Below are 6615 nucleotides of genomic sequence, written 5' to 3'. Positions count from 1 at the left end.
TTCTTGTGTGTGTGTTGGTTTTGGTTTTTTTTTTGTTTTATATTCCTTATAACCTCTTTTCTTCTTTTTTCACTTTGAAATAACTGAAGAAACTAAAATCTACAAAAATCAGTCTCAGGCAGAATGCGAAACCAGCACCAGGTATCCAGAAGAATGAGTCAGTAATAAAGAAACCTACAGCTTGTAACCAAAATGCCTCGAGCTGTTTGCATTAAGTTATCTTGAATAAACTATGTGTTGTGTATTTCCTGAAGAGCATGACCAAATACTCACTGAAACCGTGGATCTCCAAGTAGGTTATGGCTAAAAGCCTGACTAATGTTTTATATGTCTTTTTGGTTCATATCCAAAAGGATGTTTGTTTATTTTTACTCATTTCTTACTCATGAAAAAAAAACAAAACAAAAAAAACCCCAACAACCCAGTGACCTTAAGTGGGGTTTATAATAAAGGATTCATTTTTCATTTTTTAGAGAGCATTTCCTTTAGACTGTAGACAAATTGTTTCCCGGCACAGAAAAATCTGTATTGATGTGGTCAAGATTTAAAATTTAGTAATGTACTTCCTCTACTGGGGATGTTCTGAATTTCTTCAGTGCAGTGAATCATTCTGGTGGTGGAACCAAACTCAACTTACTTATGTTGAATGGCAAAAGAACAACAAAAACTTTCCCAAATTTGAAAATATCACTGAAAAAGAATAAAAGCACAATTGTCTTCAGCCATTATGGGCTGCCCTAATTTGAATCACATGGGAAAATGCTTTGTTAATGGCTTTCTTCTTTTACTCTTCATTTGCAACAAACCAAACCAAACCCTTTTCTTAGTTCTTTTCCTTTATGCATTGCTTTTCCATCTGTTATTGGAAGAAGCTGGTCCTGTGAGTTAGCAAAGATTTTGAAGTACTAGAGATCTGGGGTCATTTCTACAGATTTCCACAACAGTCAGGGACTGACCACCTCCATTACTGTTCTGTAAAATGGGAATATTCCACTTTACCTCAGGAGGTTGTTGCTAGGAAATCTATTTATTGCTGTAAGATGTCCAGCTACCACTGGATTATTCATGGTATACATATAGTTTGTATTTTTCCTTACAAGTGTCTGCTGTGTAGAGTTTAAGCTAATAAGTCCCGATGATGATTTATGATGAGGAATTCACTCTTAAGAGGAACAAATTTGAATAGATTTAAATACATACATGTAAAAGAAATATGTGCAGCCTCCCAGAACTCTTTGAAATATAAATGTGAGAATTCCTTTAGGTATAGTGCTGGAAGCCTTCACGTCAGACCATATTGTCAGGTGCCAGGCAGAAGGAGCCAGCCAGCCAGACTGATTTATTCAGCTTTCTGCTGGAAGACCCCAAAGACTGCAACCCTCTATCACTCCCAGCCATGGGGCAGGAGGAGGGATGAGCTCCATTAATGCCTCCTTCATCTTTGAAACCCAAGCAGAAGGTTTATTCCTGTGTGCTCTGGACCTACAGTCTTTTGTCTGCTTTTCTAGAACAGCTTCTCCATGTTTGATATTCATTTTATTCCCCTCCTTAGAGTATTATTTACAACTGAAGAGCAGAATGTTATAGACTGAGCTGACAGGGCACTAAATATAGCAGGAGCAGGGCAGTCCCCCACTCTAATCATCTCCTTCTGCTTTTATGTAGATAGTAAATGATGGGCCACAGAGGGAATTGCCATTTGTCTCTAGGAAATACATGTCAAAGGAGTTTAAGCACTACATCCTGCCCACAGCCAGGGAAGTTAATTTAGGTTTGACGCAGCAGCGCTGGCTTTTCCTAGCACTGAGGAGTTGCAGATGAGATCTTCAGTCCTTCAGCTGAGTGCCATAGAGACCGTGTTTTTGAATAGGGTATTTACAATGGCAAATGGCACAATTTCTAGCCTGAAGGAACAGGCAAATTTCAGCCAAAAACCGGTGCCATTCATTCACATCATCCCCCTTGCTGACCCTGTTGTCGACACACGTCTGTCTCGGCCTTGGGAAGCAGCCATGCCTTGGCCAGGGCTCGGCTCTGCCCCACAGGACCTGGGCCAGCCTACAGGCTGCCATTTGCTTTGTTTGTGCATTGGGCTCATTCCTCTGACTTGCCTCCCCTGAGCCAGCTGACTTGCCTGTGCTTTTTTCCCTCTGCCAAGTCTGCTTTGCTGCCTTCTTTCAGGTCTGGAGCTGTTCTGCTGCCTGCTCTTTTAACAGCTGTCCAAGTGCGCAGGAAGAGTTGAACCAACAGTAAAACCTCGCCAGCTCTGCTCACTTGGGTCCTACAACTTAAATGCAGTGCGCAAAAGTTTAAGCAGCAGCTTCGCTGATCGGACTTAGCCCTAAATCCACACAAATCCAAGGTAATCTGGAAGCAGCTCACTGCTGCTTTAATATCAGTGTGAGCCGGCTTCAGCCGAGACAGGGGCTGAAGGAGCTGGGAGCTGTGTGCGTGCCTTGACAGAGAAAGTTTGTGATCTAAAGGTTTCAAAATCTGCATAATGAAAACTGCCAGAAAGTTTAGTGCAGCAGTTCTGTTTCTCCCCGTGCAGAGCTACAGGGCACAGGTTAAGGCTCAGCTCCAAGAAGAGTGAGGTATTGCAATGCAAAGGAGCAGAGGAGATGCTGAGTACAAGGATATCAGTTAAACTTTCTCACCAGCCTAAGGGTTCTTCATGTATTTTATCCACTGGCTGACTAATGTAAAATACAAAAGTATTCTGCCTGGCAAGCCAGGAGCAGAACTGCAGTCTCCACCCTCCCAAAGGATGATTTAAATATGAAGCTACGATGCCATGTTATTCCTTTCCTTCTGCCTGCTCAAATGCGTTTTTAATTCTTTATTGCAAAGTAGGAAGGCACCAAAATCTCTCTTTCTTCAGGAAAGCCTCTGATAGAGTGAACAGAGACTTCTCCTGGGAACACCAGCAACTCTCCTCCTGCATTCCTTGGAATTAAAATCCCACTCCCTGTGTTCTAAGTGACCACCTAACCCTGAGGTACAGGAAGAATGGGTGTTACCTCCTCCCTAGCTGTGAGTTGGAGCACAGCACCAGGTACTGTGGTCATTTTTTACCTAGGCAGTCTCAGCAGTGACTAGACTCACCCAGTGAGCCAAACTACCAGCCTGATTGTACAGGAGTGTGGAATGGAGCAAAAGCTCAGCCTTAGTCCCCCAAGGGATATGAGGTCTTCATGGTCCATTCTGGACCTAGACATTCTTTGTGAAGTCACCATTCAGTAAGAATTCTCTTATACCCTCGTGAATGTACAAAATACAGATGATTATAGTGGTCCATCAAACCCCAAAACTGGACACCCTGTTTGCTTCAGTAATTATTATACAGGCAAAGCATTTCAGGGTTGCTCCTCCTATAGTGCTAAGGTCACCTGCTTTGGTGATTCTGCTGTAAGCTGTGTCCCAAGGCACCAATAGTTCCCAGTTAAAACACTGCAGATGAACAAAATGAAAGCCAATAAAAAATGGAAGAATTGTTGATTGGATATGTTTCCTTATTTCTGACACCAGTGAAGTCAGCCTGCTTGTTTAGAGGGTGAAACAGAGTACAAACTTTTTAATCCTCAATCCCAAATTCACCTAAAAGATTTAGGGCCAAATATTCCTTTTATTTACACCAGTGTAAATTTAGGGAAATTTCATCCAACTTAATGTACTGCCAGGTGGTGGATTTTGCCTCAGATCTCATTATTTTTGGGTTTTTATTTATATTGAGCCACTGTGTGTATACACAGATACAAAGCAGTAATTTTTGCCAGCAATAAGGGAGTGGAGTTTGCTATATAAATCGGTATTTCTCAGTCAATATGTTGCAACCCCTGAAGGGGTTATAAAAACCATCTGGGGGCTTGTAAAGAACTGAAAATTTTATAACAATCTAAAGCAAAGAAAATGTCATTTCTTCTACTCTCTATAGAACAGCACCATTCTTTTGGCAACCTGTCAAAACCATACATGAAACAATAAATTCTTTAGGCTTATCACTTTTACCATATTTTTTTTTTTACTTTAGCTTTATAAAACATGGATGAGAACTGGGAAGTTTCTTCTTTTTTTCCCTTTTATGTAGGATTTCCTATCTGAACTGCTTGAGAAATGCTGCTTTCAAATTTTTGGCCTCAAAAGGCAGTAAATTTCTTTAAAGGCCTCCGCCTTGGTCTTCTCCTAACCTGCTTGTTAAAACTACAGCCTATTTTGTCAAGCTTAGGCTTGTTTGTGTTGGAGCCAGTTTTTCTATTTCACTGTGACTTTCTGCCTGTCAGTTTCCTCTTTCAGCCTAAATCATACAGGGGAACATCAACATTTCCCTTTGTGGGAAGAGATGTTTTGCATCAAGTGGAAAAATGGATGAGATTTCCTGTATCCTCATTAGCAATGTGGTGTATGGTTTGAAATCTGCCCTTTCTAAGGTGAGATACCATCTGAAGAACCTCTCTGCTTTTAAGTATAGCCTCACAGCACATACAGCTTGTCAGTGAATTTTGCTTTCATGTATGCATCTTTCATCTCTGTGCATAGGTACTTATCTATGAAATTAATTCTAGTAGCGACCAAGTGTGGCCCACCTAAAGGAATCAGAGAATAAATTCAGAAAAAGAGGCTCATTGTTGTTTTTTCCCCTGCCAGGATGAGATGCCTCACACAAGGACTGGGCAGGCAGCAGAGCTGGTGAGGCTCTGAGACCCTGAGCAGGGCAGGGGGAAAAGGAGGGGATGATAGTGCTCCCCTTTTGGCATCTGTTCGCTTGGGTGGGTAAATCTCAGGCAGCTTCACCTCAAACTCCTCTTGACTTCAGCTATTTTTACCTGACTTCCACAAATTAGTTCTTTGTTGATGCAAAGTACTCAGTAGGTGTGGTGCCTCACTCTTTCCAAAAAGCCTGGCTTGTTAATTGTTTAGTGGGGACAAATTTGATCACTAAAACCACTTGCTAAGGAGAAGGAACAGTGACTTCTTGCCTGGGTGGGACGTGGTTGCCCACAGCCAGGAACTGAATGAGCTGTGGGTGATGTGGCAACAACTAAGGGGAGGAACTGCACTTTTGGCTTTGACTCTTTAGCTTCAGTTTCACTGGACTGGAACTGTGCTGTCCAAACTGGATGGAATCAAAACCTGGACAATTTCATGCCATTTGCTTGGAACATAGCTTCCTTTTCCCTGTCCCATTTCTACTGAAGACAGACTACAAAGCCTGCACGTGCAGAGGCTGGGTTCAGATCCAAGCTGAGGGTGTTTGGGGGCTTGGATGTTGGCTTAGGTCTTCAGAGTGTCAGAATGGAACCAGGCTTCCTGCTCCAAGTTCTGAGGTCAGCTAGCTAGTCAGGGTCTAGCTCTTCTGCTACCTTTCCATAAGCCAGATTGTACCAAAATGCTCCTAAAATCATTCAGTGGTATTTTCCCATGTGCTTTTCATGATGCTGAGTAGTTGAGCAGGAGATCTAATATGGTCTACACAGCTTTCTGCCTTCATGCCTGAGAGAAAATGGATACCCAAGGGTTGTCTCTGCTAATATAATGCAAAAGGTGGTTGCTGGATATTTTTGTGGGCTTTTTGGTTTCTTAATTAATCTCTATTTTCAATTCAGAATTGGATCTGCGTAGAAATGATGGTATGAAACATTTTGGGAAAAGAAGCTAAGTTATAATTAAAATTTTAAAATCAAGCTGCTTAGTAAATAGCCTAACAAATGTCCACCTCAGCTGGTGCTGCCCATGAAGAAACCACAGCCCAGCCCAGCCTTCCAGCACCAGCACCTTATCTTGGCCTAATTCCCCGTGCCCTGGCTGAGGCTGAGCTCCTTGCCTCTGTGCACTGCCTTGCTGTGCCACCTCTCTCATCCATCCTTCCATCATTTTGGTTTTGCCCAGGCACAGGGCCCTTGCACTGAGAGAGCCACCTTGATGGGCACAAAGCTCTCCACAGTAAAGACCGTCTGCCCTCGCTGCTGCTCCGGCTTGTGCCAGGAGATGGGCTGTTTTGATTTTTTTATCCAGAGAAGTCCAAACTCCTCAGGGAAGAAATGTGGCTTATTGCATACTCATCCTGTTTCTTCAAAGCTGAACTGTGCCATGCAAGAAAATTTTTTGGAAACCAGGAGCAGAAACAATGACTTAACGAGGCAGTGCTGTCCACTGCTGCACCAACACACTGAAGTTGTCAGCACTACTGTTTTTGTACAAAGAATGGAAATTCCTTCTTGTGCTTTATCAGTCAAGAAGTCTAGAGCTGCCAGTCAGTGTTAACATGTGTTTTCCCAGGTTTACACTTTTGTCCTGCCGCCCGGCTCTGTACCCGTGCTATTACTCTGAAGCAGCAACTTCCGTCCGTCAGATCCCTCAGGTTGTTTGTTAACACTAAAACCCCAGTGCCACACAAGGGATGGAGGTCAGAGGCTGAGGTATTTCCTCATCCCTTAGCGAGAATATGGGTGCGGTGGGGAGCACTCGGGGAGGCCTGGCTGCTGTGGGGAGGTCAAAAATCCCGCAGCCTCCCAGCACGCCAGTGCCGGGAAGGGGCCGCATGGCGATGGCCTCGGTGGTCTCTGTCCCCTCACCACCCTCTGGGCATCCTGCTCTCCTCGCCCCGTGGGCACCTCC

Source organism: Sturnus vulgaris, chromosome 10 (genome assembly GCF_052056855.1).
Source record: "Sturnus vulgaris isolate bStuVul1 chromosome 10, bStuVul1.hap1, whole genome shotgun sequence".
Taxonomy (NCBI): Eukaryota; Metazoa; Chordata; class Aves; order Passeriformes; family Sturnidae; genus Sturnus; species Sturnus vulgaris.
This window is presented reverse-complemented; position numbering follows the sequence as displayed.